Source organism: Pristiophorus japonicus, chromosome 4, assembly GCF_044704955.1.
Source record: "Pristiophorus japonicus isolate sPriJap1 chromosome 4, sPriJap1.hap1, whole genome shotgun sequence".
NCBI classification, from domain to species: Eukaryota; Metazoa; Chordata; class Chondrichthyes; family Pristiophoridae; genus Pristiophorus; species Pristiophorus japonicus.
Genome location: NC_091980.1, coordinates 174,792,175 through 174,813,940, shown reverse-complemented (window position 1 = coordinate 174,813,940; position 21,766 = coordinate 174,792,175). Strand labels below are relative to the sequence as shown.

Genomic DNA, 21,766 nt, shown 5'->3' with positions numbered 1-21,766 from the left:
GGCGGGCCCCGCCGTGGAGGAAGGTGCTCGGTTGCCTTCCTCCCCCTCTCCCTGAGGAGGAGCTGTTCGGGTGGGGCCCCGCTGAGGAGGAGCTGTTCAAACTGGTCGGCCCCATTACGAAGGTGGTGTTCGGACTGGCCGGCGAAGAGGCCCCATGGTACGGGCAGCGGCAGCGAGCTGGGCAAGGCGACGCCAGAGGTCGGGCAGCGGCGGGGCCCCGAAGTCAGCAGGTCCGGATTCCGGAACATTTTATGGATTCCAGATGACTCTGTCACCAATCGGTCCGGATTCCAGAACTCCGGACTTTCGACACTGCACCTGTACCTGGATGAAATAAACAAACTGCGGGCTGATCTATAGTTCTAACTCCCCACACACATCTTGGTTTCATCAGAAAACAAAGAATTGTTCCCCGATGTCTTCATCAAAATCACAAAGTAGAGACGAGTAATGCTACTTACGTGAATGCAATTAATTCACTATCCAGTTTAACATCTGCTCTCCAATCCCACGGAATTACTTAATATCTTTGTTTTTGGCAATTTATTAAAGATCGTTTAAAAATCAAATCTGCTAACTTGCAAAAAAAAAAGTCATGTTGGGATTCCAAAATTTATGTTGGGATTCCAAGTTTCAACAAGTCATGGAGATTCCTAGTAATCATGCAGCACATCTCTAATATTTTTTTCTAGCAACTTGCCTGCAACCAAATTCAAATTGGCCTTTAATTTCCAGGTTCTGACTTCCTACTCCAAACAGCAACTAGGCCTCTCTGCAGTCCAAGAAATCTTTTCCAGATCTCAACAAGATGTAAATATATGAGTCACCAGCTCACATGACACAACCCCCATTTCTTTTAGTACGCCAGAATTAATACCACCAGGGCCAACATCTGCCTCAAGAACCTTAATCCAAGCCAAAAAAACAATTTTTGCATCAACTTTCACAGATCTATTTTCAGTAACATCCCAACCACCACTGGCAATGCAGCATCAGTCCTGAAATCAAGTGCAAAGTAACCACTTAACAATATCTCAGGTCTCCACCCAAGTCTGCCAAGCAGAAACACTCAAAGCCCAATGCAGTCGTCAATCACACTGTCTCATAACATGACTAAAATAGATCTTGCTATCACCAGCACACCTATCTGCAATCCTCTGTTCAATTTTTCTTTAGGGCTGATAGTAGATTTTGTTAATCACAACTGATTTGATTTTTATTAGTCATTTTCACCAAATTCTTTTTTTTTTTAAATGATTAAGAAGAAAAAGAAATCAAATGATTGAGAAGTTGTCAAAACTGTGTTACCTCCAGACTCAACTATCCCAATGCTCTCCTGGGCAGCCTCCCACCTACCACCCTCCATAAACCTGAGCTCATCCAAAACTCTACTGCCCATATCCTAACTCACACCAAATCCTGTTCTCTCATCACTCCTGTGCTCCCTGACCTACATCGGCTCCCAGCGCAGCGTAAGGTTTTGAAATTAAAATTCTCATCCTTGTGTTCAAATCTCTCAATGACCTTACCCCTCCCTATCTCTGGAACCTTCTACAGCCCTACAACTCTCCGAGAATTCTATATTCCACCAATACTGGCATCTTGTGCATCCCCTGTTGTGTTGGAGTGGGAGCATTCAAGGTCTGGCAGCACTGGTTTGTAACTAGTTTGCACTGCAGATGTCTCTCACTACAGAATGTGTTTTTTAAAAATATGTTTGTAAAAGTATTTGCAATTGGAAACCAGCACTTACAACAGTTGTGTAATCAGTACAGGGTCTGATCCTTCTTTATCCTACCAGATATGCACACATTGCCTCTCTGCTTAAAAAACACTATGAATTTTATCTGAACAAAGCTCTTGAAATGTATCCTTTTAACTTTTCTTCAAGAACAAGCAAATAGATTTTGTTCAACACTGGAAGCAGCATTTCATCATTTGGCTAGTTTAAATGGCCCCAAGTTTTGTCCCGCGGCGAAAACGGCGCACCTCCGAGCTGGGCGCCTGTTTTTCGCGCCGAAAACTGCGCCTAAAAAAAGTCCGATAAGATGTCTGCTTGGTGCGGCGCGCTCTTCGCAGTAGGGGGCGGAGCCTAACACTCGTGCCGATTTTCTAAGTAGCAGGGGGCGGGTACAATTTAAATTAGCCTTCGTGGTGCCGGCAACCCTGCGTGTGCGCGCATGTGCAGTCTCACACAAACATTGGCACTCGGCCATTTTTAAAAATACTGCAGAAAAAGTGAAGATTTGTTTCTTGGACCCCTGCAAAGGCTTGTAATTTAATTTTTTTTGATATTTGTGTGTGTGAGGGAGTGCTTTTAGCAGCACTGCTGAATAAATCACCTGCTGAAATCAGTGAGTTCAGCTTTTCACTGCTAAGCTTGCAGCACCGGTGCTGCATTGGTGCATGCAAATTAAGGACTGTGTGTTTGGAGAAATAAGAGTGCCAATTCAACTTTGCAATAATACGTGGTGTTGACAATGCAGCACCCATTCTGCAAATGTAAATATAAAACTGTCGATGTGGCTGCCTCTCCCTGTCCAAATGGCCTCAGTCCCCCTCACAGCTCGAAGGCTGCTGCTGTATCTTCGGCTGCCGTTGAGCCACTGACGCCGCCCCTGAAGCGTGGCCGAATGGCCTCAAGAACCTTAATGAGCTGCGTGTGTCCTGCGTTGATTCTTCGGCTGCTGGCCAGCCACTGACGCCGCTGCTATCTCATGGGCGAATGGCCTCGGGTCCGTCTGGTGCTGCTTCTTCGCGGCCAGCCACGAAGAGAATGAAGGCCTGCCTCAAGCACTGCAGCTCAGCTCGAAGCTTGCTGCCGCTGCCGTCGAGACACTGACGCCACACCCCTGCCTGTCTCTAACATGAAAGGCCTGCCTGAAGCACAGCAGCTCGAAGGCTCATGCTATTTCACACAGGTAGGAACATGGTTTATTTAATCTTTTCTTTGCTTATAAATTTTTATTCAGGTTGGATTTATTTGTATAATATTTGTATAAGTATAACTAAGGATTGATTGTAGAATTTAATGACTTCCCTTCACCCCCCACCCCCCCACCTCGTTCCCTACGCCTAATTTGTAACCTACGCCTGATTTTCTAAAGTGTAGACAAGGTTTTTTCGAGCGTACAAAAATCTTCACTTACTCCATTCTAAGTTAGTTTGGAGTAAGTTTTCACTCACGAAACTTTGAAATCAGGCGTAAGTGGCCGGACACGCCCCCTTTTGAAAAAGAAATTCTGTTCCAAAGTGAAACTGTTCTAACTGACTAGAACTGGAGCAAACTAAATGTCGAGGATTCAGATTTCTAAGATACTCCGTTCTACACCAGTTGCTCCTAAAAATCAGGAGCAAATCATGTGGAAACTTGGGGCCAATGCTACTAATATGTCCTATGAAATTGTGCAAACTGTATATGCTTGGATTTTGTTTTCAGGCATGGCTCAGTGGTAGCACTCTCATCTAAATGCAGTACTGAGTGGGTGCTGCACTGTTGGAGGTGCCGTCTTTCAGATGAGACGTTCAACTGAGGCCCCGTCTTCCCTCTCAGATGACGTAAAAGATCCCTTGGTACTATTTTGAAGAGCAGGGGAGTTCAACATTTATCCCTCAACCAATGTCCCCAAAACAGATTATCTGGTCATTATCTCAATGTTTTTTGTGGGAGCTTGCTGTGTACAAATTGCATGCCATGTTTCCTACATTACGTTAGTAAATACACTTCAGTAAAGTATTTAATTGGTTATAAAGCGTTTTGGGACATCCTGAGGTTTGAAAGGCGCAATATAAATGCAAGTTCTTTATATTGCAAAATCTGCCTTCAGCCAGTATCACCGCTCAGGGTAAAAATATCAAGTCAAAACTCAGGCTTTTGGGAAAAATAAAAAATTTAATAAAGGTATTTAAAGACATAAAAGACAATTCTATGGAAGCAAATGTTACTGTGAAATATATATTTTGTTGATTTTTGTATTTTTCCTAAGTGAAATATATTGCACTTTAAAAAAATATATATTTAGATTGTTTGAATTGGTCTCTTAACAAACCATGACAGCAAAATATTGACATCTGTATGGGGTGAGCATATTTCTATGGTGGTTTCTAATATAAATGTTTATATGTTCACTTTCAATGATAAAGGCTGACATAAGCAGCATGGTTCAAAATTATGGCACAGGAAGTTCATAATATATAGATCCATTGATATTCTGAAATAAAACAGGCATAAGGAAGGCTTCAAGTTTTTGAATTTCAGAACTGTGACAGACAGTTGATTTATTGAGGTGCTGGGCTACAGCAAGATGGTGGTACCGTGACTTCAACAATGAACCAACTCTTCAAGCATTATTACATATTTTGTTTAATCTGTGCACTAGTTTCCATAGTACATTACAGACTTCTTATGGTGCCTGCTAATACATGTTAAATGATTGTAATACTGTACATTAGGTCATGTTCATTAAAAACAAGATGATAGCAAATATATTTATAGAGTTGCATTTGCTCCCCACAAAAATATCATGTCTTATTTTAATCTTAGTCGTGTGTAGGAGAACAAATAAATCTTTCGGTCATCCAATGGGAAATCTGCCACGACCCACTCATTGTGAATGGTACATTAAAAATGTAACTTATTTTAGTGCACATCACTAAACAAGGCTCCATTTGTTTCAATGAGATTGCAATCTGTCTAATTCGCCGGGATCATAAATCCCAGACTGAACATTTCCTGATGCGGACATTCTTGCCATAATAGTCTTTTATTTATCAGATAAGTTAATTTTAGAAATAGAGTAAATGGAACTGGGACAGGGCACACACACCAAGAAGTTCTAAGATTCAATATTCTTTCAGAACCAGCATTGTGGCGAGGGTGTTACAATTGGCCTCAGGGCCTCACTTTTGGGGTAGTGGTGGTTAAGCAAGGGGTGGGGGGGCGGGGGAGGCAAAGAAAAACTGCCAGAGTTCCTACACCCAATCACTATCCAATGATTTCTGCTGGAAAATAATGCATGACTGGTGATCACTGCATTATACTCAGCTGTTATGTCTTCTAGTCCAGGTTTATGCATAAAAGATGGTCACTGTGCCGAGGCAGCAGAAAGTGGTTGGCACTCATGGTTCTGTGCCAGCAATGAATGGAGTGGAGAAAGGGGAAAACATCTAGGGTGGGAAGGAAGAAAGATTTTCATATCTACTGACATTGTGATGCAGTGCCCACCAGATCTATTAAGTTAAATCAGAGTTCTACCATTAAAGGAGATGAACGGTAAATGCCACCTTTCGTCTATAAGCATTATTACTGATGAAATAGCACTTTTAATATCTAAACAACTTAAATGACACAGGATTGCAGCTACTGCTTAAAGTACAATGTTGCTTCATACCTAGGAATCCCTATGAAGAGGGAGTGAGTGCTTCAAACTAGTCCTTTAGTACATTTCCAAGCAGATGTGCCCTCCTCCCCCACCCCCTCAAGGCATATTATTCTGAATTGATGAAAAAAGCTTAATCCTTGTATTAGCACCAATGCCAATGGGAATTATCAGCCTTTTGCTGATGTTGATGGGTTACAAGATTGTGAATGGGGCTATATAGACAACATACTGGATGGAATGTTTAAATATTTGGATGTTGGGTCTGCCTGTCAGATAAATATTATATCTAACTAGCAGAGACCCGCAAAACATTTGCGGTCAAATTAGTATCTTTACATCAACAGGACTTGCTTAGACCGTTATCATCGTCCAAAGAATCAATGCTGATGTTCTCTCTCTCTCACTCACTCACTCCCTCCCTCCCTCTCTCTTCAAAAAACAATTGAGGTTGGGGGTCAATTCAAAATTTCAAAACTTAGATTGATAGATTTTGTTCGGCAAGGGTATTAAAAGTTACGGATCCAAGGCGGGTAAATGGAGTTGAGACATAGGTTAGCCATGATCTAATTGAATGGTGGACAAGCTCAAGGGGGCTGAGTGGCCTCCTCCTGTTCCTATCTTTCTGTGCTGTTGATTTTCTGATCTAAATTAGGCTTCTGACAGAGGACCTTTTCCAGGAAGAAAACGAAAGAAACACTGTCACCAAAGCTGATCAAATACTATGACATTTTGCAACAGCTTTGGATTACATTTGACAAGTTATTGCAACCATGTATAGATCACTGGTGAGGCACTTCACAGCCGAAAAACATTAATGCCTTGTAACAGCAACAACAACGATTGTACAATATAGGGCTCTAAATGATGACAAGACACAGTGGAGAAAAACAAAATTGTGGATGATGCAGCTCTTCAAAAGAGAGATAGATGATGTAGCAGCAAGATGACTACTTTGGCTTAGAACTATGGAAAATACTTTCGGCCCATATCTGACTCCTCTACCAGGTTACCCACCATTAGCATTATGACAGTGATGCTCATTTTCCCCATAGAGCGAAACATCTAATACTGCCTGTGGTAATTGTTGTTCTATTCTGTCTTACAATTTTATGGGCAGGAGCAGTCAGTCATCTGAATCAGCCAACTGGTCATTCCTCATGCATTAGCCTAGATCGCCAATGTTGGTCGGATCTTTTTAAAAAAAAAACAGTAGAAGGCATCACAACCAAGTCCTATACTGTCCACACCAAACATCCATAAACAAACACTTCCAGGAAGGGTCGATGTCCCGCCCTCCATCACCAACAATCACCACCCCACACCCGCATCAATGTAGCCCAATCTTCAGTTGCTATTTTTCTTCCACCTTTTCTTTTTTCCCCCAATGATCCTTTGTATTCTGATGAAAGGTCAGTGCCCTCAAACATTAACTCTGTTACTCTCCAGAGGCTGCCTGAGCTGCTGAGTGTTTCTAGCAATTTCTGCTTAGATTTCAGATTTTCAGCAATAGCATTATTTTTTTTGATCCTTTGTATCCTGTTCTGGTTCTCTCTAACCTCAATGAACAGCTTCCTACCATGATCAAAGTTGTTCTTTATATTCCTTATCGGTATCAATTTAGTTCAGAAAAGTTCCAAGCGCAGCTTTTGGTAAGGAATAAATAAGTCAGACAAGTTCTGAAAAACTTTGACTCAACAAAGTGGTGAGTAACTTTTGAAACATTGTGTCAACAAATCTAAAGGAAAGACAACATTAAAGTATCTAAAAACATGAGATACTCAGATAAAAGGGCCCGAGAGTCGGGAGGAGCCACAGGAACGGAAGCAGGAGGTCGAGGCCTAGATAAAAGGGCCCGAGAGTCAGGAGGAGCCAGCTGGTGCAGTTTAAAAACATCAAAATCGAAGTGACGTCACAGCCAAGCGGGTAAGTGATTGGCTGGTGGATTAGTGAGTATTTTTCTTTTTCTTTTCAGTAGGAAACTTTTGGCATTGTTGTAAGTAGGATCTGCCAGTAAATATGTGTGATCTTTATTATCTAAGGAGAGCCAGTTAATTAATTCGACTGTTTGCTGAGTAGCGGCTGAGTGTGTTGTGCTAAGGTTTAGAGTTTAGTCCTACTTGATAGCTGCGAGTGTAACTAGAGGGATGGCAGGGCAGCTCAGTCCCATGGATTGCGCATCCTGTGGCATGTGGGAAGTTCCGGATGCTTTGCACGGCCGGGACGACCATGTATGCAGGAGATGTCTCCAGCTGCACCAACTCGAGCTCCGTGTTTTGGAGCTTGAGCGGCAGCTGGGGTCACTGCGGTGCATCCATGAGACTGAGTGCAACATGGATAGCACATTTCTAGAGGTGGTCATCCCATAGCTTAAGAATGTGCAGGCAGATAGGGAGTGGGTGACCCCTGGACAGAAGAGGAGGACTAGGCAGATAGTGCAGCAGTCCAGAGTCCATCTCACTCTCCAACCGGTACTCTATTCTGAGTACCGGTGAGGGTGATGGGGCTCTGGGGAGTGCAGCCAGAGCCAAGTCCACGGGTGGCTCAGCTGCACGGGGTGGGGGGGGGGGGGGGGGGGGAAAGAATAGAAGAGCTACAGTGGTAGGGGATTCGTTAGTCAGGGGAGCAAACGGGCGTTTCTGCAGCTGCAGATGGGACTCCAGGATGGTATGTTACCTCCCTGGTGCCAGGGTCAAAGATGTCATGGAGCGGCTGCAGGGCATTCTGGGATGAGAGGGTGAACAGCCAGGGGTCGTGATCCACATCGGTACCAATGTCATAGGTAGGAAGAGGGATGAGATCCTGCAGGCAGAGTTTAGGGAGCAAGGAGAGAGATTAAAAAGCAGGACCTCAAAAGGTAGTAATCTCCAGATTACTCCCAGTGCCACGAGCTAGCGAGTACAGAAATAGGAGGATAGAGCAGATGAATATGTGGCTGGAGAGGTGGTGCAAGCAGGAGGCATTGGGACCACTTCTGGGGGAGGTGGACTTGTACAAGCTGGATGGGTTGCACCTCAACAGGGCCAGGACCAATATCCATGCAGGGCATTTGCTAATATTGTTGGGGAGGGTTTAAACTAGCTTGGCAGGGGGATGGTAACCTGAAAATAGATTCAGTAGGGAGGGGAGTAAAGCTGGAATTAGAAAGCAAAAATAAAGAAAGTGAGTTTGAAGGAGAGAGGAAACAAGCAGGAAAAAAAGGGTAAAAAAAAAAACAAACAAAGGCACTTTGTCTAAATGCACGTAACATTTGTAACAAAATAGATGAGTTGACGGCACAAATTGAGACAAATGGGTATGATCTGATAGCCATTACAGAGACGTGGTTGCAAGGTGACCAGGACTGGGAATTAAATATTCAGAGGTACTTGACAATCTGGAAGGATGGACAGAAAGGAAAAGGAGGTGGGGTAGCTCTATTGATAAAGGATGGAATCACTGCAATAGTAAGAAACGATATTGGCTCACATGATAAGGATGTTGAAACAGTTTGAGTGGAGATAAGGAACAATAAGGAGAAAAAGTCACTGGTGGGCGTAGTCTATATGCCCCCTAATAGTAGCAACTCTGTTGGTCAGAGCATAAACCAGGAAATATTGGGGGCTTGTAAAAAGGGAACAATAATCATGGGTGATTTTAACCTCCATATTGATTGGACAAATCAAATTGGTCAGGATAGCCTTGAGGAGGAGTTCATAGAGTGCATAAGGGACGGGTTCCTTGAGCAATATGTAACAGAACCAACCAGGGAACAGGCTCTTAGATCTGGTCCTGTGTAATGAGACAGGATTAATAAACAATCTCCTAGTAAAGGATCCCCTTGGAATAAGTGATCATAACATGATTGAATTTCAAATTCAGATGGAGGGTGAGAAAGTTGGATCTCTAAACAGCATACTAATCTTAAATAAAGGAGACTATGAAGGTATGAGGGCAGAGTTGGGTAAAGTGGACTGGGAAAATAGATTCAAGGGTAGGATGGTTGATGAACAGTGGAGTACATTTAAGGAGCTATTTCACAACTCTCAAGAAAAATATATTCCAGTGAGGAGGAGGAAAGGGTGTAAGAGAAGATATAGCCGTCCGTGGCTAATTAAAGAACGGTATCCAACTAAAAACAAGGGCATACAAAGTGGCCAAAACTAGTGGGACAGAAGACTGGGAAGCTTTTAAAAGCCAGCAAAGAATGACTAAAAAAAATGATTAAGAAAGGGAAGATAGACTATGAAAGCAAACTAGCATAAAATATAAAAAGAGATAGCAAGAGTTTCTATAGGTATATAAAAAGGAAAAGAGTGGCTAAAGTAAATGATGGTCCCTTAGAGGATGAGACCGAGGAATTAGTAATGGGGAACATGGAGGTGGCAGAAACTCTGAACAAATATTTTGTATCAGTCTTTACGGTAGAGGACATTAACAATATTCCAACAGCGGATAGTCAAGGGGCCATAGGAGCCGGGGTGGGGGGGAGGAACTTAACACAATCACAATCACTAAGGACGTGGTACTCAGTAAGATAATGGGACTAAAGACAGATAAATCCCCTGGATCTGACGGCTTGCATCTTAGGGTCTTAAGAGAAGTAGGGCAGGGATTGTGGATGCATTGGTTGTAATTTACCAAAATTCCCTGGATTCTGGGGAGGTCCCAGCAGATTGGAAAACTGCAAATGTAATGCCCCTATTTAAAAAAGGAGGCAGTCAAAAAGTAGGAAACTATAGACCAGTTAGCCCAACATCTGTGGTTGGGAAAATGTTGGAGTCCATTATTAAAGAAGCAGTAGCAGGACAATCTGGCAAAATCCGGTCAGGCAGAGTCAGCATGGATTTATGAAGGGGAAGGCATGTTTGACAAATTTGCTGGAGTTCTTTGAGGATGTAACGAACAGGGTGGATAAAAGGGAAAAAGAGTGGATGTGGTGTATTTGGACTTCCAGAAGGCATTTGACAAGGTGCCACATAAAAGGTTACTGCACAAGATAAAAATTCACGGGGTTGGGGGTAATATATTAGCATGGATAGAGGATTGGCTAACTATCAGAGTCGGGATAAATGGTTCATTCTTTGGTTAGCAACCAGTAACTAGTGGGGTGCTGCAGGGATCAGAGCTGGGACCCCAAATATTTACAATCTATATTAACGACTTGGATGAAGGAACTGAGTATAACATAGTCAAGTTTGCTGACATTACAAAGATGGGAGAAAAAGCAATGTGTGAGGAGGACACAAAAAATCTGCAAAAGGACATAGACAGGCTAAGTGAGTGGGCAAAAATTTGGCAGATGGAGTATAATGTTGGAAAGTGTGAGGTCATGCACTTTGGCAGAAAAAAATCAAAGAGCAAGTTATTATTTAAATGGAGAAAGATTGCAAAGTGCTGCAGTACAGCAGGACCTGGGGGTACTTGTGCATGAAACACAAAAGGATAGTATGCAGGTACAGTAAGTGATCAGGAAGGCCAATGGAATCTTGGCCTTTATTGCAAAGGGGATGGAGTATAAAAGCAGGGAAGTCTTGCTACAGCTATACAAGGTATTGATGAGGCCACACCTAGAATACTGCGTGCAGTTTTGGTTTCCATATTTACAAAAGGATATACTTGCTTTGGAGGCAGTTCAGAGAAGGTTCACTCGGTTGATTCCGGGGGTTGACTTATGAGGAAAGGTTTTGTATGTTGGGCCTCTACTCATTGGAATTCAGAAGAATGAGAGGTGATCTTATCGAAACGTATAAGATTATGAGGGGGCTTGATAAAGTGGATGTTTCCACTGATGGAGGAGACTAGAACTAGAGGGCATGATCTTAGAATAAGGAGCCGCCCATTTAAGACAGAGATGAGGAGAAATTTCTTCTCAGAGGGTTGTAAATCTGTGGAATTCACTGCCTCAGAGAGGTGTGGAAGCTGGGACATTGAATAAATTTAAGACAAAGATAGGCAATTTCTTAAACGATAAGGGGATAAGGGGTTATGGGGAGTGGGCGGGGAAGTGGAGCTGAGTCCATGATCAGATCAGCCATGATCTTATTGAATGGCGGAGCAGGCTCGAGGGGCTGTATGGCCTACTCCTGTTCCTATCTTATGTTCTGAGGAGGAAACTTTTACTGCTGAGAGGAATAAAGGCTCAAAACTTGTAAAAAGGCATTTAGCTCATTTCAAGAAGTAATACAAAGATTAATCAATGAATTTGACTTGAATTAGGTAAATTGAGAACAATCAAAAGACAATGGCTGGCAACTAGTACTGCCCAAGAACTTGGACCCTACACACTGTTAACTAAGAAACCTGTAACCTTTGCCTCTACTTTCAGAAGATAGTGGGTTAAAGTCCCATTCCAAAGGCACGAACACAATAATTTAGGCTGATACTTCAGTGCAGTACTGACTGTCAGATGAAACATTAAACAGAGGTTTGTTCCGTCGGGTGAACATAAAAGATCCCATGTCAGTATTCAAAGAAAAGCAGGGGAGTTCTCCCTGGTGTCCGGGCCAATATTTATCCCTCAACCAACATCACTAAAAAATTATTACCTGATCATCTATCTCATTGCTATTTGTGAGAGCTTCCTGTGATCAAACTGGACATTTCCTATATTACAACAGTGACTGCACTTCAGAAGTACTTAATTGGCTGTAAAGCACTTTAGGACATCCTGAGGTCATGAAAGGCGCTATATAAATCCAAGTCTTTGTTTATTTTACACCAAGGGCACTATACAAATGCACGATCGTTATTGTGCACTCATTTGACTGGCAACTTTTAAAACAGATGCCTTAAAATTACTGAGCAGCAGCAGTTTTCTCAGTTCTGTTCTTCCTGTAGAAGATGGGACAAACGCCGGTCTCAGAAGCTGCTGTGTTGTGTGCTATTCAGTTTATGCCAGCCAATTGCCAGAAACAGTCCTGGTCGCCACATTAATCGTTACTTTCCCCACTCCAATACAGAATGGGAGATTTCTATTTCAGCAAATTGTTTCTCAGTTATATGGGGTCACTGTGCGGCAAACCAGCTCAGATAGAACTTGACGTAAGCATATTGCAAGATCATTAACCGGATGATCAGACACTTCATTCCTTTTCTCGGGATGTTCCAACACAGGTAGCACCAATAGGTTTGCTTGGGGTGGGGAAGGCACACTTCTGGAGATTTATTGAGGACAACACAAGGGATCAGTGATTAAAAAGTGCAGGAAGTTTGTCACATAAGCAACAGCATGATTCAGCAAAATTGGATGACCGCTTTGCCGAACAACTTCGTTCAGTCTGTAAGTGTGACCCTGAGCTTCCGGTCGCCAGTCACTTTAATTCTCCACTGCACTCCCACTCTGATATCTCCGTCCTCGGACTCCTGCACTGCTCCAATGAAGCTCAACACAAGCTCGAGGAACAACATCTCATCTTTCGTTTAGGCACTTTACAGCCTTCTGGACTCAACATAGAGTTCAACAATTTCAGAGCATAACCTCTGCCCATCTTTGGCTCTCTTCCCCCACCCCACCCCATCCATCCCATCCTATCATTTTTTTTTTCGCTTTGTCTCTAATGGCAGCTGATCATTACCTCGCCATTCACACACTATCCAGATTAACCTTTTTCTAACTTCTGTCATTATCATTTTAATTCGGCCCAATATCCCTCGTCTCTCTAATCTCTCCTGCCTTCCACCCTATCACAGATCTTCCCTTTTGTTCTTTCTTCCCCTTCCCGTGTTTAAAAATGTGCCCTTTTCGAACATTCGACAGTTCTGACGAAGGGTCGTCGACCCGAAATGTTAACTCTGTTTTTCTCTCCACAGATGCACCTGACCCGCTGAGATTTCTAGCATTCTGTTTTTATTTCAGCAAAATTGGACTTTGAAGCCAATTTCTGCATTCAGAATGAGTGCAATGCCTCAACATCAGCAAGGAGATAGAAATAAAGATCTTACATTTCTACAGCATCTTTCATGATTTCAGGATGCCCCAAAGCATTTCACAGCTAATAAAGTACTTTTGAAGTGTAGTCACTGTTGTAATGTAGGAAACGCGGCAACCCATTTGTGCACAGCAAAGTCCCACTAACAGCAATGAGGTATCAACTAGATAATCTGTTTTCGTGATGTTGGTTGAGATATAAATATTGGCCAGGACATCAGGGAGAACTCCCCTACTCTTCTTCAAAATAGTGCCAATGCAATATTCCCTGTAAAAAAAAATTTTTTTGGGGGGGGGAGGGGGGGGGGGGTGGGGCTGTGTGGTCCCTTTAACGGCCTGCCGGCCCATTCAAAATAATGTGCATTTGCATTTTTTCTATTTAAAAGTCGGAAAGCTGGCTGCGCAGGGCCTTCAGAAGAGCACTGTGTGGCCGCGCAGCTTAAAGGGAACATTGATGCCATGGGATCTTTAACGTAGGGCAGCGGACCACATTTCATCCCAAAGATGGCACCTCCAATAATGCAACACACCCTCAGTGCAACACAAGTGTCAGCCTAGATGTTGTGTTCAAGTCTCTGAAGCGGGACTTGAACCCACAACCTTCCAACTCGATGAGAGTGGTGAACAATTGATAAAGGTATTAAGATGACATGCTATCAAAGTTATAAATACAGACCATACGTCTGCAAAATAAAATACAATATAAATATTTATGCATTCCAGAAACAAAATCACATTGTGCAATCATAATAATCAGGAATAAACCACACAAAATACTTAAACAAGTTTATTAACAAAAAACATACACAAATCCTTTGTAACTTTTGCCCTGATTTTCTGCCTCGCTACCTGTTTGAATTATCCTTCTTGCAGCTGTGGGCTGATACCACAGAGAGACAAGTGGAAGTAAGAATGGGAATGCTCATGAGTCAAATTCAGATTCCAATCAAGTGTTGAATTATAGCATCAGAAATACCACGTCCGCATACAGACCACTGTTCCCCTCCCTCCTGTCATCCTGTGTTTTGCTCACAAGGGGTCATTAGACAATTTGATGCAGATTTGAAGATTTCTAATACATACATTTTTGGTAGACAGGGCAATTGAAGGCTATGTGAGAAAAGGTTGGGGAGGAAGTCAGTCAGTGGTCTTTGAAACTGCTCTAACAAATGCATTGGGTCTTTTCTATTTCTGTGCAGTTCTACGTTCTTGAGGACAGTTGTCAAGTATATATAGTGATGTGCATTACTGTGGTCTGGGACCTTCATGACTGCCCTAGAGTGCCCGGGAAGAATCTCTCAAAGGCTTTGTTGAACCTCTAGTATTTAGCTTCTCCAAGGATAGTGAACAAGGTTAAACAGATAGGGTGAGCATAGTCTTCTCTCACCTTTCTTTCACATGTTCATAGATTGGCTAATTTACCAAATATCAAGTCTGAGATATTCCTGGTATTTGTGAATTCAGAACCACACCACCATAGATTTAATCTACCAATGAACTAAGGGTTTATTTTAAATTGTGTCAGTCTTGGCTCAGCCTCGGAGTCAGAAGGATGAGGGGTTCAAGACCAACTCCAGAGACTGGAGAACAAAGTCTAAGCTGACTCTCCAGTGCAGTACTGAGAGAGTGCTGCACTGTCTGAGGTGCCGTCTTTTGGATGAGACATTAAATCGAGGCCCTGTTTGCCCCTCAGATGAATGTAAAAGATCCCATGGCTCTATTCGAAGAGGAGCAGGCCAATATTTACCTCAATCATCATCACTAACACAGATTACCTAGTCATTATCATCATTATCATATTGCTGTTTGTGGGAGCATGCTGTAAACAATTTGGCTTTTGCATTACAACAGTGACTGCACTTCTAATGGAATTAAATGGTTGTAAAGTGCTTAGGTATGCCCCGATCGTGAAAGTCGCTATGAAAATGCAAGTCTTTCTTTTTAAATGTAATGAAAGACTATGCAGTTGGAGCAACATTTTTTGAAATACATCTACCAATAATATTTTGTTACACCACCAAATATTACCTTGGCTGTCGTCTCAAACTTTTGTTCTTTGGATTCCTGAAATGAAATTAACTCTAAATACGCAAACACAATAATATTTACCAGTAAGACAGATGAGTCAGGGAGTTAGCAGCTCAGATCAATAATTACTTGTCAAAGAGCGGATCAATGTTCTGGCGCCATTCTGTGCTCCCAGCGATGTTGCAGTAAGCGCTGCACAGCAGGTTTGCTCTGCAACTGCATTCTACAGCACGATAGAAAATATTGATCCACGGTACTTCAAATCCAATACGTACTGATTAAATTGAAAATCACTCGCTGTAAACCTCTTCGATTGAGTTCCTGGCCATTAATTGACAATGTTATAGAATCACAGAAGGAGGCCATTCAGCCCATCATGCCAATGTTAGCTTTTTGAAGGAGCTACCCAATTAGTCCCATTGCCCCCTGCTCTTTCCCCATAGCTCTGCAAAGCTTTCCTTTCCAAGTATATAACCATATACATATCCAATCGTTATGGGAACAAAAAGACTTTGACAAAGTAACAGACAGGTGCTTCTGCAGCCGCAGATGTGATTCCAGGATGGTATGTTGCATCCCTGGTGCCACAGTGACTGCAGAACATTCTGAGGGGGAAGGTGAACAGCCAGAGGTCATGGTCCATATTGGTATTAACGACATAGGTAGAAATAGGGATGAAGTCCTGCAGGCAGATTTTAGGGAGCTAGGAAAAAGATTAAAAAGCAGGACCTCAAAAGGTAGTAATTTCCAGATTACTCCCGGTGCCATGAGCTAGTGAGTACAGAACTAGGAGGATAGAGCAGATGAATGTGTGACTGGAGAGATGGGGCAGGAGGAGGGTTTTAGATTCCTGAGACATTGGATCAGTTCTGGAGGAGGTGGGACCTGTACAAGCCGGACAGGTTGCACCTCAACGGAGTTGGGACCAATGTCCTCACGGGGAGGTTGGGGTAGTTGCTAGTGCTGTTGGGGAGGATTTCAACTAATTTGGCAGAGGTCTGGGCACCAGGATGTAGCATTAGAAAGGAGAAACAAGGTGCGCAAAGTATTGGGAGAGATAGATAGCTCTAGAATAAGAAATAGTATGCTAGTCAGTGTGGCCCGACTAAGCGAGAATAGAAGATCTATGATAGGTTTACAGTGCAAGTGTGTGAATGCACGAAATGTGGTAAATAAAGTTGGTGATCTGCAGGTACAAATAGACACATGGGAATATGAGATTGTGACAATTACAGAAGCCTGGCTCAAAAAAGGGCAGGATTGGGTACTAAATATTCCTGGATCTAACATGTTCAGGAAAGATAAGGAAGGAAAGAAAGGAGGTGGGGTGGCAGTATTGATTGAGAATATTAGTGTGCTGGAGAGAGGGGATGTCCTGGAGGGGTCAAGGACAGAATATATTTGGTTAGAGTTGAGAAACAATAGAGGTGCCATTACACTACTAGGTGTATTCTGTAGGCCACCAACTAGTGGGGAAGGATCTAGAGAAACTTTGCAGGCAAATTGCAGAGAGGTGCAAGAACTATAGAATTGTGATAATGGGGGCTTCAATTACCCTGACTGGGATAGTAATAATGTAAAGGGCACAGAGGGGGAAGAATTTCTGGAGTGTTTTTTTAGAAGAACTTTCTTGATCAGCACATTTCCAGCCCAATGAGGAAGGAGGCATTGCTGGATCTCATTCTGTGGAATGAGGTGGGTCAAGTAGACCAAGTATCAGTAGGGAAGAGTGATCATAGTATCATACGTTTTAGACTAGCTATGGAAAAGGACAAGGAGCAATCTAGAGTAAAAATACTTAATTGGTGGAAGGTCAATTTCAGTGAGTCGAGAATGGATCTGGCCTGGGTAAATTGGAATCAAAGATTGGCAGGCAAAACTGTAATCGAACAATGAGCTGCCTTTAAAGGGGAGATGGTTCGGGTACAGCTGAGGTACATTCCCACGAGAGCCACTACTTCCTGAATGGCGAAAGAGGTAGAGAATAAAATGAAGCAGAAAAAAGGGTGTGTGTGACAGATGTCAGGTTGAGAATACAAGTGAGAATCAGGCTGAATATAGAAAGTACCAGAAATTAAGTGAAAATGGAAATAAGAGGGGCAAAGAGAGAGTATGAGAATATATTGGCAGCTAACGCAAAAGGGAATCAAAAAGTCTTCGACAGGCATATAAATAGTAAATGGGTAATTAGAGGAGAGGTGGGGCTGATTAGGGATTGAAATGGAGATCTATGCATGGAGGCTGAAGTACTAAATGAGTACTTTGCATCTGTCTTTACCAAGAAAGATGCTGCTGCCAAATCCAGTGAAAGAGGAGGTAGTTGAGATACTGGACAGGATAAAAATTGATAAGGAGCAGGTACTAGAAAAACTGGCTGTACGTAGTTAAGTCACCAGGAGTGGATGGGATGCATCTTATGATGCTGAGGGAAGGAACGATGGAAATTATGGAGGTACTGGCCAGAATCTTCCAATCCTGTTTGGATACAGGGCTGGTGCCAGAGGACTGGGGAACTGTAAATGTTAAATCATTGTTCAAAAAAGGTCGCAAAGATAAACCCAGCAACTACAGGCCAGTCAGTTTAATCTCAGTAGTGGGGAACCTTTAGGAAACGATAATCAAGGACAAAATTAACCGTCACTTGGCCAAGTATGGATTAGAAACATAGAAACATAGAAAATAGGTGCAGGAGCAGGCCATTCAGCCCTTCTAGCCTGCACCGCCATTCAATGAGTTCATGGCTGAACATGAAACTTCAGTACCCCCTTCCTGCTTTCTCTCCATAACCCTTGATCTCCCGAGTAGTAAGGACTTCATCTAACTCCCTTTTGAATATATTTAGTGAATTGGCCTCAACTACTTTCTGTGGTAGAGAATTCCACAGGTTCACCACTCTCTGGGTGAAGAAGTTTCTCCTCATCTCGGTCCTAAATGGCTTACCCCTTATCCTCAGACTGTGACCCCTGGTTCTGGACTTCCCCAACATTGGGAACATTCTTTCTGCATCTAACCTGTCTAAACCCGTCAGAATTTTAAACGTTAAGGAAAGCCAGCACGGATTTGTTAAACGCGAATCGTGCTTAACTAACTTGATTGAGTTTTTTTGATGAGGTAACAGAGAGTGTTGATGAGGGCAATCTGGTTGTTGTGGTGTACAAGGACTTTTAAAATGCATTTGATAAAGTGCCACATAATAGGCATGCCAATGCTAAAGGGTGGCAGATGTAGATTCAATCATGATTTTCAAAAGGAAATTGGATAAGTACGCGAAGAAAAAAAATTTGCAGGGCTACGGGGAAAGAGCGGGGGAGTGGGACTTGGAGAGTCAGCATAGACTCGACGGGCTGAATGGCCTCCTTCAGTGCTGTAACCATTCTATGATTCTATGATAACTTGCTTTGAAGAATACTTTGAAGTATAAATTTTGTAAAATGGATGAACAGGCTGTGCTGGAGTTTTGAAACACAGTAATTACTTTTCTCGTCTGTGAGCAATGACTAGTCTCTAATGCTGGAAATTTGGTAACCCACAGTGACCATAACAATGGATTCACTTTTCACCACAGATTTCTATGTGCTAGAGGTCAGAATGATTCAACTGTAAAAATTGGGACTAGTTTACCACTAATCCCCAGCTCACAAAACCAGTCACGCTCCCCAGCCAGTGACATATATGGAAAATGTAGAATACTGATTTGGTCGTAACTCAGTGAGTCATGCAGTTAATATGGAATTAATGCTTCCCAGCTAGACCAAAAATATTTTTGGGAATTACGAAGATGCACCATCAGCTTTGCTGACTACACAACAGAAATAAGTCCAGGCTTGAAATAAAAGCGAAAGAGCCACCAGGCATCAGGACCAGTCTAATGCGTCTCTAACATAACAAAAAACTGAATATACGTTCCATATTTTGTATTCTCTAACAAGGTAGTCATATCTGTTCAAGAATGGGCATATTTCCCATTCAACAGAATAGAAGGATATGAGCTCGTGACAGGGAAGTGAGAAGGGCTTAAAAAAAATCAATGAAGTTTTTGAAGTGTAGTCGCTGTTGTAATGCAAGAAACAAGGCAGCCAATTTGCACACAGCAAGCTTCCTCAAACAGCAATGTGATAACGAGCAGATAATCTGTTTTAGTGATGTTGATGGAGGGATAAATATTGGCCAGGATACCGGGAAGAACTCCCATGCTCTTCTTCAAAATTGTCTCACGGGTTCACGTGAGAGGACATGATTTTTTTTTCAAGTATACAACTACTTTAATTTTCTAACTCCTTGACTGGGTATTATTGTGCTCATACTCTTATTTGTTTGTTACAGCTCACAGGAAGGGCATTAGGACCCAGCGGGAGCTATTCACATTTGCTGTATTCAGGCGGTGAAGTCAGTGCGGAGGAGCGGCAAGATCGGGGCGGAGGAGCGGCGAGAGATTATAGAGCGACGTGATCAGGGCCCAGGATAGGTGTGAGTTCGAGGCCCAGAAGAGCCGAGAGCCCAGGGGCAGCACGGGCCAGCCCACACTGCGATGTGTGCACACTAGGTCCGTGCAGCAGAGCTGATCTCCAGTCGTCTTGGTTAATCCTTGCCATTGGACCAAGACCTAGCTCTGTCAAGCCCGTGTGGTGGCTGGTGTGCAACGGCCACACATTAAAAAAATCCAAGCACAGGCATCTTCCACCCTTCAATAAGTAGTTCAGGACCTGGAATATTAGGTCCTCATTGAAACACCTGTGAACTTTTTGGCGTGGAAGCAAGTCATCCTCGATTCGAGGGACCACCTATGATGATGACTCATGCTGGTTCATGCCGGTTAGGGACACTATTTTAGACTGTATAAAAGCAGTTAAGTTACATTTCTCCTGGCTCAGTTTGTCAGTTATACACACGTTCACAACATAATTTGCCGATGAGGATGAATCAAATTAACCTCCCTAACCCCCCCCCCCCAGCTTTGCTCCACACCCGGGGAGCCTCCAATTCTGTAGCCGAGATGGATAAAAAGTTTTTCTACCTACATCACAGCGAGTGGGTTAGACAGCGACAATGTAATACCAGCTTGCCGCCGTGCAATACTTATCCACTGCCTCGGCACCGAAGGCCAATGCATCTTTGGCCAAATCGAAGCCACGGAGTCCTACGACAAAGCGGTAAGTGTCCGAGAAATATTTTGGGCCAAAGAAAAGTATCGTGATGGAGAGATACAAATTCCGTCAAAGGGAGCAAGGGAACGGTGAACCAATCAAACACTACATCATTTCATTAACTGAACTGGCCGCTACGTGTAACTTTGGAGCACTCACAGAGGAAATGATCAAGGATCAAATTATTGAGAAAACAAATGATCCCCGCGTTTGGGAACGCTTGCTAATGGAGGATGATAAAATATCATTGTATAAAGCAATGCCATCCAAATCAAATCAGCGCTTTCTGATTAAAAAGCGATCAGATCCCCTGCTCCCCCTGTGCAGTACACTGCAGCTACAGCCCATGTGTAAGGCGTTTATCCAAAGCGGAATTTATAGCAGAGACCCACTACGGACCCCTAACTTCCAACGCTTTAACTATGGGGACAAATCACACTCAGCAAAGAGTCCTAACTGCCCTGCAAGTGGGAAGAAATGCTCTGCATGTGATAAAATGAACCATTTTGCTGGTGTCTGTCGCTCATCGCAGCATATTCGACATGTGGACAACCCCGATAGTGATAAACCCAGTATGGTTTACACCGTTCGTGACATTTCGCACAACAGTTCAGGCAAATTCAAGGAGTGTGAGGTAAACATTGACGGCACGCCCATCTGCCTCCTCATTGACCTTGGAGCCAAAATCTCCATATTGAGCGAGGCTGTATACAAAACCCGCTTCACGCACTGTCAACTGCAGCCCGCAACTTCCGCTCTACATGTGTACTCTGACTCCAAAATTGAGGTACTTGGGGTCATATCTGTCCCGATATACTATAAGGACATAACATTGGAGAACTTTTCCTTTCATGTCACGAAGGGACGAAGCCTCATGGGTGTTGACCTTTTTGATAAGCTTGGGTTCAAAATTTACGATCCAAATGGCACACCTGTGTACACTTTGGACTTTGACCAGCAGTATCCCTCAATCTTCACAGGGTTTGGAGTGACAACAAAATTCTGCCATCATCCCTGCATTGACCCTTCCGTCAAACCGGTTACACAGCGACTTCGCCGTCTCCCGTTTGCGGTTCGCGACCAAGTATCCGCAGAATTAACGCGACTCGAATCTCAGGGAATCATTGAGAGCATCAACGCTTCACCCTGGATCTCGAAGTTAGTCATTGCTTGGCGTAAAAATGGGGAGATCCGCCTATGGATCGACCTGAAAGAGATCAACAAGGCCATCATCCCCGACCCTCTTCCTACCATCGACGAACTGTCTTCAGAATTCCATGGCTCAACAGTTTTTACGAAACTCGACA

At 43.1% G+C, this 21,766-nt stretch overlaps 1 protein-coding gene across 8 annotated transcripts in view; it reads right to left on the bottom strand.

Annotated features, from left to right (window-relative positions):
- Window positions 1-21,766, bottom strand: part of pacs2 (phosphofurin acidic cluster sorting protein 2) — a 353,460-nt gene that overhangs the window by 227,915 nt on the left and 103,779 nt on the right. The window lies entirely within an intron of this gene.